Source organism: Sinocyclocheilus anshuiensis, unplaced genomic scaffold (assembly GCF_001515605.1).
Source record: "Sinocyclocheilus anshuiensis isolate Anshui unplaced genomic scaffold, SAMN03320099.WGS_v1.1 scaffold631, whole genome shotgun sequence".
Classification (NCBI taxonomy): domain Eukaryota; kingdom Metazoa; phylum Chordata; class Actinopteri; order Cypriniformes; family Cyprinidae; genus Sinocyclocheilus; species Sinocyclocheilus anshuiensis.
This window is the reverse complement of record NW_015548268.1, coordinates 716,516-729,170: the sequence shown is the minus strand read 5'-3', so window position 1 is coordinate 729,170 and position 12,655 is coordinate 716,516. Positions and strand designations below refer to the sequence as shown.

General features: G+C 37.6%; 1 protein-coding gene across 1 annotated transcript in view; it reads right to left on the bottom strand.

Annotated features, from left to right (window-relative positions):
- LOC107655690 (uncharacterized) overlaps window positions 1-6,908 on the bottom strand; it is a 23,338-nt gene extending 16,430 nt beyond the window's left edge. The window contains exon 1 of the mRNA XM_016443265.1: window positions 6,850-6,908. The gene's annotated coding sequence lies outside the window, so the exon portion shown is untranslated. The remainder of the gene's footprint in view (window positions 1-6,849) is intronic.
- Window positions 6,909-12,655: the final 5,747 nt, after the last annotated feature.

Genomic DNA, 12,655 nt, shown 5'->3' with positions numbered 1-12,655 from the left:
TAATACACGAGTTTCACAATTTGAGTTGAATTACTGAAATAAATGAACTTTTCCACGACATTCTAATTTATTGAGATGCACCTGTAAAATGTGAAGGGCCACAAATTACAGTTTGCATCATAAGAATTTAAGACAATATTTGCAGTTTTACTGATTTAGAAATGCAGTTTATTACATATCTAACTCTTTCTTTTCCTTGTCCTATTTAAAATAATATTGAACATGAAAATAAAACATTAAAAAAATGTAGAACAAAAAAGTGGATTAACAGTTTTGAGCATTCATACTCAAAACAGAGTATTAAACAAACTCAGAATGTTGAATGATCTCAAAACATTCTTGAGCAAATATAACTCACAAATTTCTTTTGAGAGAAGTATTATTTTTCCTATTCATGCCCAAAACATGACTGAGTGTGCATTATTGAGTGCTAAACACATGTACGCATTCGCGCAGAAACCCCACATATGCATCACAGAAGTAATAGAACTCATGACATTTCAGGAAATCGCTAATATGGACAAAAACATCCAGCTATTGCTGTAACTGAATAAAAAGAAGATAGAAATGTTTTGAATGATGAAACATGAAGACAATAAACACACAACTGCGAAAATATGTGTTTTTCAAGTTATCTCCAGGTAATCAATAAATAAACTATCTGAAAAATGCAGTACTGACTGACATATCATTTAGCATAGAAACTATAATATATATTTTCTGCCTTATTCTGTGATAAAAATGGGGAAAAGGTGTTCGTGGTAGTCTTTATAAACCAATCATAAAATTGTCATTAGGAAAATATTGAACAAAAATACAACCCCTTGCTGCAGCTAACGTTACTTCCACAGGCTACGCACAGCAATATAAACAACAGCTGTACATGCTCTCTTCACGTCGTTCTTGTAAAATAATAATAATTTAATAATATGAGTATACAAGCACACTGCTCTGCTGAGAACTCCACTTACCGGCAGTTATTCAAAGCTACTAGAAGGCAAGCCTGAAACCTTTATCCAAAAAAAGCATAACGGCTAATGCTAACGCTTCCGCTTTGCCAGTACTTGGGAAAAGAGACCAGAGGCCGTTTTTTTAAATTGATGTCAATGGAGGAGAGGCTTCACTACGCTGAATAAACAGCTTATCATTTAATGAATCGACAGCCTATCAGTTAATCTTCAACATATTTTACAATAAACTTTACTTTTAGATTGAAATAGTTTTAGAGTTTACACTCCAAAAAAAATGCCGTTTAATAAGAGAAGTCACTGTCTTTTTGCGACAGGTGGGATACAGCTTACGGCGCTTCTCATTCATTCCTATGGTATCCATAAACAGCGATTGAGTGTCACACAACTCTGACTAAAAATTAAATGACGTCAAGGCTGTAATGTGATTGGTTATTAAGGCACATGTGATCCAAGTTGACCGTTACACTTTCTACAATAGTAATACTCTCTATTCTAATTCTATTCTTTATAAAAAAATTATAATAATTGCCCCTTTTAGACTTCTATTTATTTACTAACTGGGTGTTTTCTTTAAAAAAAAATTACACTTGCTTCTCTAATCTTTTTGTATTCTATCTATTTGTTTTCATTTTATTTATTATACAATTAACAAAAGCAAAAAAGGCCTCTAACACTAGCTTGCTCTATTCTTTTTCTATTCAATCTGTTTTATTTTTGTTTATTATATGATTGCTTCCATTGTCCTCATGTGTAAGTCACTTTGGATAAGACCGTCTGCTAAATGTCTAGATGTAAATGTAATGTAATGTAATACAGACCCTCTCATCTCCCAATAGTATGACAATCTCTGTTGAAGGCATCTGGTAGTGCGCTAAATTAGTGAAGGTGTCTGAACATGAGGGATCATCCCGGATGAGATCGTCAGGTAAAAGGTCATCATGTGGATTTACAGCTAAATTATTATTCAATAATTTTACTAATAGTTAGATTTGGCAGGCCTTCACAAAATAGTTTTTAATTACAAAAATGGCCTTGACAAAAGGGCATGTGACGAGTGGGGCGGGGCTGAGAGCCATGGGAGCGGAGCGAGGCCGGTGGAGTAAATGATAATGAGCGACACCTGCACCACTCACCGGTCTTGAATCCCATGGAGGAGCTCCAGAAAGATAAAAGGAGGAGTGACGACAGTGCTAGACGAGAGAGGACCAGGCCTGGACTTTATTTTGTGTTTTGTGTGTGGCAGTCGTCCGTGAGGGGCTGCCGCTTTACTTTCATTTTGTATTTGTTTGTTTTATTATTAAAGTATATAAATGTTCGGCGGTTCCCGCCACCTTCTTTCCGATCTACGAACTTTGTTACAGGGTACTTTGGGCATCAAGGGGAAAGGGGCAGGTGCTCAAGCATCCACCGCCCCCCGCTGCACATGCCTGGTGCAAATGATAAACTTTCATTAGCCACGATTGTTTTGTACTCAGTAATGGATTATAAGATAACTAACAAACTGGTAAGATTTTAAAACATTTTAGTCTTAAATCAATATATTTTATCACCTTGTTTATTTATGTGGTGAAATGTGTAATAAGTGGTTTGACTGCACCGTATCCCTAAATGTCCGTCTAGTTTGAACATGCTGCTTGCTCGCAACTGCTGTGTTCACGGAAGCTTTGTGTTCAAATATTTCAACTTAATCGGCGAATTTAGCAAACATATAAAATACACAGAGAAAGATTAAAAATACGGGATAAATATGGGAAAATATTTAAACGAGATGATAGCGGGATAGAATGGTAAAACACGGGAGAATCCCGGGAAAAACGGGAAGGTTGACAGGTATGAGGTAATGTCACAAAATCTATAGCAGGGGTGTCAAACTCAATTCCTGGAGGGCCGGAGCCCTTCAGAGTTTTGTTCCGAATTTTTGTGTAAATCGTTCGTAAAGTCGTTTTGACGTAAACTTTCGAATTCATGAAAATGTTTGTATTTTCAAAATGTTAGTTGATACGAAAGAAATGTACACCTGCTCCCTACCATGTGTAAATGGTGCGTAAAACGTTCTGTGTTCTTTTTGGCAAACTGATGACACTGAATTTTGATGCACTGCCATAATAATTACAAGTTAACTTGCCTTGCCCTCTTTTTGAATTTTTATTTTTTTATTTTTTATTTATTAAATATTATTATTTTATTTTTTTTTGCAGCTGAGTTGATAATTGTAAAACGCAGCATTCGTCACTGTCACTATTTACTCAGTCGTAAATAGAGGAGTTGGCGGGAGTCGGGACAAATACCTAACCATCCTACTTGTACAACGACGTCAATATTACTGGTTACTGCTTTTTTAGATTTTGTAAAATTCTTAAAAATGAGATACTAGTAGGCTAATACGTTGCCGCCGTTAATATTCCATACCATAGCAACTAAAAGCGTCTCAGCTGGAAAACCGCTGTGCCACCAAAGCGCTCTCAAGCGCCACCAGCTGGTCGTTTTAAGAAGAGCGCCTGACATTTTTTCAGATGGCTAAAAAATATTTGGTGGTCACAGACATTATTGAATATCTATTGTTAGGCATATGGCATAGTCTTTTTTGCATTTATGCAATATACTGGAGCCAAACCTGAGAAAGTAGACCAGAATATTCCACTGCGTTCCTGGACACGCAATTTGCGTAGCTGTCTTTTATAGGCGAGGATTATGCTAATTGTGAATGAGTGTGCGCAAACGCCATATTACGAATGATTGGAATTCATTAACATACACATGTTTAACTATCAAATCGGACATTTACGAAGAGTTTGTGAATCCGGAAGAGAGTTGCTGGGAAGGTCTGTTTTGCGCGCAAATTACTCAGAATTGACTCATATATTTACGCAAGTTTCATGAATGAGGCCCAATGTCTCTTAAAGTGACCGCGCCTAATTTACTAGCTGCTGTCGGTGTCCTTAATGTTAATCCAAGAAAATGAAAGAAAGAAAATCACTCACTGCTCTTGACTGAATTACTTTATAGTTTTAACAAGAATTAATCCAGTCAAACCAAAAATTATTCAGACAACAGATATCATTTTCGATATTTTTATATAGTGGGTTCAGGACACTATAGTTCAATTATGTAAGTGAGTATAGCTAAATAAAGTAAACTGAGACATATTATACCCAAAAAGTCTTCATACAGTGGACTATCAGTAAAATTGATAAAACATTTTGGACAAAAAATTATTCAGACACTTTGACCTGACCATGTTTTGCTTAAGTGTTTTTTTCTTGAATTGCTAATGTGACCTTTTTACACCATAGACTATTAAGCATAAATTAAGCATTGCTTGGTAATTGGTCAACAAAGTATTGATAGTTGTGTAAATAGTCTCATACTAACAGTTGTTTGAATTTTGGTTGATTGTAATCCATTACATACCTTTCTATCGAAGTTATCTGACATTATAAAGATTAATTTGTTCTGACATGGTTTAACTGAGTTCTTGTCATATTGTATTACCATTTTCTAAACTATAGCAAATAAACTGTGATAATGTGAGAAATGTTGAAGGTGTCTGAATACATTTTGTTTTGACTGTATATTTAATTTTTACTGTGAAGACTATGCAGTGCTATCTTACATTTGATTATTCGGTTTCTGTACCTGGACAACTTGAAAAAAGCTTGTGTAAATAGCACAAATGAATAAATAGAACGAACATTCAAATCAAACAATTTCAAACAGGGCCCACTGGTACGACCTGCACTGGGGCCGTAAGGCCGGGAATTCCAGGTTATAAAACCTCGCAAATGTGGACGGTGAGGCCCAGCCGGCCGCCTCACAAATATCCGCAATGGACACACCACTGGACGATGCCCATGACGAGGCGATGCGATGCCTCTAGTCGAGTGGGCCCGTACTCCAATGGGGCATTGGAGGCCCAAGGAAGAGTATGCTAGCGCGATGGCATCTACTATCCATCTAGAGAGTCTTTGCTTCGTAACCGGAAACCCCTTGGTGCGGTTACCGAAGCTGACAAAGAGTTGTTCCGATCGCCTATAGGGAGCGGAATGCTCAATATAGATTCTCAACATCCTGACGGGGGAGAGCAGAGATAGCTCTCTGTCCTCTTCAGTTGGACGCTCAGACCCGGTTGCTTAGTTCCCTGACTCCGCTGTTTCTCTCTCCGAGGCTCGCTGAGAGAGGAGAAACGGGAGAGCGGGGCTGCCTCCAGTGAAGGCGGTCCACGAGTGGAGAAGAGCGAGACTCATGCTCGAGTGAGCATTCCGTCTCAGTGAGAGAGCAGTCTCTGCGTGGGGTCTGCCCAGACAGATGACATACTCATTGCTCTTCTGCATCGTGCAAGTTTCCCTGCACGAGCCACACTCGCAGAGCGACATTTGCAACAACGTCGCAACAATTTGCTCTTTTAGGGCTTACCTGCTATAAATAAGCTCTTTTAGAATCGCCGGATGGCGGCCTCCGTGAATGAAATAGGCTTCAGTTCAGGAGAAAAAAGGCTTTTTCCCATATACGTCTTAAGCAAGACGCAGTACGAGTGAAGTATCGAAATGGAACTAACCTGGTCTAAAGCAGGCTAACTGTCAGACAAGCTGAGTTCCTCTAACACTGACCAATAGGAACATAACGATATTACCACTCTCTCACATACCATTGTTTGACTTTTTTTTTTTACAGTTTCTAGCCATGTAGCCTTTCTCACTGGTTTTATGACAGCTGTACCTTTTAAAGTTTGCAGAACATATAGCAGAACATTAGAACATTATTGCTCTTTAAAGCATTAAAATAACTAAATTAAAAGTTAAAATCACTGAATTAAAAATGAAAATAAATAATAAAGAAAATTACTATCTTTTAATTGCTATAAGAAACACACATTAACTCATTTGAGCTTTGTAATTAGTACTGTACTAGCTTATATTTGATTTACCATAGTCCCTTTACAGTTACTGCTATCATAAAAATACACTTGTATACGGGTTTAAAATTCTACAGAAGACACATTTAATGTCCAACAACAAATATTTTAGCAAAATGTGTATTTTCTCAGAATTATTGCGCTACTATTCTATTGCGCTCCGTCTGTTTAGCAGTGCTTGTTCACTCGCGTAAGCCTTGCCCACTCCTGACAGCAATATGGATATGTTTGTGTGACTTTCTGACATTTACAGATGAAAAATATACCTGTGACATGTGGTTTTCCTCTGGTCTCCGTGGTGTTGTGATTCCTCCTATTCAAGAAGCAGCGTGATGAGAGAACGCGCTTGAGAAACAGTTTAGAGAGGAGAAATCAATCTACATATAAAATATTGGTCACAGATTATTGGTCACTTTCTAAACAATAAAAGTATAGCGCATCCACTAGTAATTATATATTAATAAATCGGTTTTTACCGATGCAAATATGTTAGAAGCGATGTATCGCGATATAAATGCCAACTTGTAGCCGATGCACACTTTTTAAACCGATGCATCGCATCGTTAACTTTTTATGCCGATGCACTGATGCGAATTGGGGAATCTTCCCATCCCTACTGTACACTAACGTTAGATGAGGTAAAATGAACCATGCATATTAGTCTATATTCTACTGGTTTGTGCTTATTGGTGAAAATTACCATTGCAGTGAAGAGTGGAGTTTTTGCTTAGGCTGAGGACAGATTAACAATTGAAGCATAACGAACTATTAATTATCTTCGTTTTGTAGCTACTTTTTAAGTTTGTAGACAGCTGCTGCATTGCGTTATCAAATATGAGGGTTGCAGATTAAAACTCTCAAAGCTACAACAGCAAGATAGCTTATATAACAAATATATACAATCATTTCTGTTTAAAGCTGCACTTTAACTTAACTGCTCTTGGCAAAACGATCAAAGTACTGTACCTGTAGTTGCCTAAGCCTGTCGAAATGTTAGATGCTTTTTTTCAGGTCTGTTAATGGTCTGATGGAACGGAAGAAGCCATAGATGCTTTTATAGCCGACATGCATGAGAAATCCCCCAAGTTTGTCCCAAATACCTGAGTCACTCTACTTTTGCTTTCATTATGTCCGACCACCTCAGGGTCACATGGTTTGGGAAAACAGGGGATTTCTGTGCGGCAGTGTGTGGTTTCAAAATCAGTCTAACAAGATCGTTATCTGCCAACATAACCTCCCCGATAACCTCCCCGTGCCGTTTACGCCGTATCATGTGTCGACTATAGCCAGAGATAGCCTACTGTCAAAAGCATCAAACATTGGCAATATTAAGAGGATTTGACATTTCCAATTAATTACGCCTGTTACATTCTTATTATTATGACTATTATTATTAGCCTATTAGGTTATTTTTATTATTAAATTACAATTAATTTGCCCCGCAATAATGTCATACACACATCCTTCACTCAAGTAGAAATACAGATAGCCTACTCATGTTTAAAAAATACTCTGGTAAAAGTACTGACTACACTTTTTTACTCAAGTTAAAGTAAAGAAATATGGGCTCTGACATGTACTTAAGTAAAAGGTAGCCATTACTACTACCTGCTTTAGTGGCACGCGGGTAACGGGACCTCATATAAATACCTAATACAAAAGAACTTACATTTTAAATTTTGTTAGCTAATGAATGTATCCAGGCTGAAAAACCGCCATAGAACAAGGCCGGACTGGGACAAAATTTCACTCATCCAGGCCGTCCCATACACCCACAACAAATTCTGAAACCATGGACAACACTATTTTTTGTATGGCCATCACATAAAAAAGGTTAAAATCCTTAGGCTGGGGCCGTGCAAAATAACTATATTTTCTGAATTGCCTAAATGTCAAAATTAGTACAACAATAAATACACCATGACAATATATTTATAGAAAAATTCGAATATTGAACATGTTATTGCATTATCATGAGTCATATTTTTCCCTTATAAAATTAAGTATGGTTTTATTATAGTAAAAGTATAGTAACCATAGTTTTACTATGGATGTGAGGCCATTTGTGCATTTTGAGAGAGAGAGAGAGAGAGAGAGGACGCTGTATTGCTGAATCACTCACACTGTTTGTGAAACAGAACGTTTTAAAATGACTGAACTGCTCTTTTAATCTGTTTGGATTCAATCTACTGTACATGCTATAGGGCAGAAATGTTTCCGGGAATTTCCCACATTATAAAAGCGATACCTGCAGGAATGTTATGTTCAATGAAGCAAACCTGGCCCTGCTTAGCTAAGTAAACAAATACAAAACTATAGTAGCCTATTTAGAGATGAAACTGACCTGCACTTGAAGTCTTGAACAGGTCAGTAGTTTTGCCTCTCTGCTCCTCCGTTCTCGAGTCTCTCGCACTGATTATTCTGATCCAAACCTTTAACTGAGGCGCGGAGCGCACGAGAATGAGTGAGGTCTAACTGCAGAACTGGAAGTATTGATCGCTGAAGCTATGCTGGATAAAAGCAGAAACGTTGTGGCTGATGAGACAATGAAAGACTGAAAGACAATACATGCACAACTGCGACAATATATGGTATCTCAAGTCATCATCTCCATGTAATAAATAAAGTATATTAATAATGCAGTGCTACTGACATAGCATTTATTTTAGTATAGAAAGTAACTATAAAAATATTTTCTGCCTTTTTCTGTGATAAAAATGGCGGGGGCGGGGGGGAAGTGTCTGACGTATACAAACAAATCATAAAATTGCCATTAGCAAAATATAGGAAAAATAATATAGAAGCAATGCTCTGTTCCATAGCATTGGCAGCGACAATTAGAAAACACTGTGTGCCGTGTTGTGCCCATTTTCGACCCCCTGGCAAATTATTACCCCCCTCATTGAAATCGCTGCCTGTTTGCCTAATCCTAACCCCGCCCCTAATCATAACCCCTCCCCCACAGCTAACCCTAAACCTACCATTACTAGGGGGTAATAATCTGGCGGGGGTCAGAATTGGGCACAACACCGGTAGAATACAAGTGAGTCCATACAAATCCGACACACCACTGACTTATGCCGCTGAACCAGCACTGAACTAACGTTAGAGAGCTGAAGAGACACCATAGTTGCTGTATTTCTGTTGGACAGGTAATTATCTGGATTATTTTGTATCGGGCGGAATTTGTTGATGATAATGTTCAGTGTTTTCATACATGTGAATGAGACATGAAGTAGGAGTTTGATACGGTTAGTGATGACAGCGCTGCGCTTGGCTCCATCAGTAGTCAAACAGAGGCCGTTTTTGTGTTTTGGGGAGTTGCTTTGGTTCAAGGCCTTATAGGAGAGTCCTTGAACCAACGTTGCGAACCCTAGCTTTAACAGCAAAACAACAATGCCCCTGACATATAAGTGTACGAAAAAAAACACAGGAATAGTAATTTCAGCATTAGTAGTATTTTTTACTTTTCAATTTATGATAGACTCACAAAATTCATTCCAACAACCCTAGTACAGATAGATATATCATCTAATTATGTAATATCAGATGGACTTGTAGATTTTCCATGAAAAATGAGAACCATGTAAGTTTTACTTTAGTATCAAGCAACAAAAAAGTTATAGCATGACGTGTTTGAGATAATTTCCCCTACTTGACATCGTGTCCTGCAATTTGACTATTTCACATGCGCACATTGCAGTGTTGATGCTGAAAAGATATATCATGCAGCCCTTTCCTGAATAAAGCTCTATAGGACAAAATAACACCGGAAGTCGAGTAATGTTAAGGTAACCCATGGTTCAAACACTTCAAGCCTTTACAAATATAAACTGTAACACTTTAAATGTCCTAATTACCTTGTCCTTCTGTAGTGCTCGCCTGCTCCACCAGCATGTTCCTTGTCTCCTCCAACTGTGTGGTCCTCACCTCCTCCCGGTTGCTTGTGTTCTCCAATGGGTCACAGGGTGTGAGGTGCATCATAATCAGCTGATCATCATTGCCACTGGAATCCTGGTTCCAACCTGTGCAAGTTAAACAAGTGTTACTTAAAACATAGAGGTTAACCATGAGCTTGAACTGCACCCGTTTTAAGTGTTAATCTGTTTGATTCATATAGTCCAATTTTTTGGGTTTGTGGGTGCCAAACTGCAAATGTGGTAAGCTGGAATTTGACATACATGTGTTGTGCTCTTCCCATCACTCTCAAAAGCTTGCTCTCTTTTGGGGATCGATTAAGGGAATTGTTTAAGGGATGGTTCACCCTAAAACTACATTTCAGTTATCAAGGACTCAGCTCCTAGGCATAATATACTTTAGAGCTTGCCATTTTAATAGAACGCAGTGTGTTGGCATCACATAATCACAGTAGCTTGCTATAAAAATAAATGCTTCCTCATTCCCAATTGTTGCGCAATTGTTTTGTGCAACAGGTAGAAAAGGTTTTGGAGTCAGTTGTCTTACAAGTAGTAGTTTGCCAAATCTTAAAAAATGGTTTGAGGGAGTGCTGTTTGGCTGTATCTAAGGCTCGATAAATATTGAAATACTTCAATTGTTTGAAAAAACCTAGTATTGTGCTAACAAACTCTGTGTTGGTTATGAATTGAAAACCTCTCCCAAGTTTCTACTGTCAAGGAGTTTAGGGGTTGATGACTGAATTTAAATTTTAGGTGTGAGCCATCCCTTTAAGATTTAAACATTGCTAAAAATCTTTTGCATTCTCAACACAAGTTGTATTCATAAAATGAACCTATCTTCTAAAGGTAGTTCTGGGCATAGGTGGAGAGTGTGCAGTGAGGGGGTTAATATTTCACACTTGTTTTCTTTCTTTTTGGTCTCCTTTCCAAGAAGCGGAACTGGCTTGTATCCAAAGGCATGGAGTTTCTCAAGCTGCAGTTTCTCAGCTTAATGTGATTCAGGATTTGTAACTTTATGGTGAGTTTAGCTTTTGGATAACCAAGTACGTGCAAACAGGAAAGGTTCATACAGTAGAAGCAAAAAACAACTCTTCTATATAGAAAAACAGCAAAAAGATGAATCTGACACCATGAGGGTGTAATAGAACTTTTTGCAATTAGTAGCTCAGGTTTGGCACCTACATTGGTAAGATTGTCCCTGTCCATTTGTAGTGGTTACACAATCTATAGATTTATTCTAAATTAAGGCAGAACCTTTGTGATTATATGACCGAATGCTCCACATACATTTGCAGTTGACATGTGTACATTGTAAAGTGCTTTGAGTTGTACAGTATGAATGTAGTAGTATGAATGCAGTCAAATTGTTATTTATCATCCACTTGATGAGAAACTTTGATTATTATATTGCACCTGTGCTTCTGTCATAATGCATGCCTGTGTTTTATGGCCACTAGAGGTCTATGTTACACCTTTTTAGTTATAGGTCCTCAGTAACCACATCATGGCAGCTCTTTTTTCTTCACATTTTAGATATTACCTCACATTGTTCTCTGAATTGTTTGTTTTATTAACTTTTTTCATCTGTCCTTACTGATTTCAACGAAAATACGAAGATTCTCATAAGCACTGCTGCTCCAAGATATTTCACTACAGTCACAAGAAATTCTATCATAGGACTCCTAGCTTAACCCTGATTGGTGGAATTGGTGTTGTTACAACTCTCCCCATGTTAGGACCACACCCGGTCTCCCTACACTACAAATATCTGTAAAAAAAAAAAACCGGGGCACTGTACTGTATTAATATGAAGGAATTTTCATTGTGTTGTGATTTAGGGTTAATGGAAATGTCTGTAAAATGAATGGACAATCTCTGTAAAAAAAAAAAAAAAAAAAAAAAAAGGGGGGGCACTGTACTGTATTAATAGGAATTTTCATTGTGTTGGGATTTAGGGTTAATGGAAATGTCTGTAATATTAATGCATAATGTCCTTTTTCTGTTTTCTGCTTTTCTGTTTGTACAATTAATTAAATAATTAAACAAATAACACACTAGGCTGTCGGGTTGGATTTGGCGGGAAATGTCAAGCCGACCTCATTTGTTCTTACGTGCTCACGTCATGTCCGTAAACACAGGAAGGATCTATGACGCGCGTGGATGCTTTTACAATAAATAGTGTGGCTGCTTATAATCTGAAGTAGTCGACAGGTTAGAATTAAACCGCAACCGTCGTTAAACTCAACAAACGGGAATCAGCCAAAGCACTGGACTGCGAGAAACTGAAATCAAAGAGCAAAGGCACCAGAGTATATATATATATATATAAATTTGCTCTGCACCTTTGCATGACAATCCATTAAACCTTTACAATCCACTAAATTAAAGCATAATAACAGTTAGCACACCATTTGAGCAAATATCTGACCTTAGGATCTTTAGAGTAGACTACAGTAAAACAGGTGCTTACTGCTACACTGCACTGACATTACTAAAATGCTAGAGGAAGCTGTCTTGGACTAGCTTACGCAAACTCTTCTCAATTTCATTTAATGGGCAGGGTAAAAACACTGGGCTAACTAAAGTGGTGGTTAACTTCTTTGTTCAAGTTGTAACTGTAAGCAATTAAAATAAGAACTACAACAAATATTCAGTAAGATTACTCAGTGTTTTAAAATAAATATCTTACCTTTTTAACAAGACTGCATTTTTTGTTAATAAATGCATTTAAAACAGTTATATTGTGCAATATTATTATAGTTTAAAATAACTTTTATTTGACTGCTGTCCGCGGTGCTGATGCGGGAGAGAGTGGCGCTCTGCGTTCTGCTGCTCGAAATGGATTTCCACCGGAT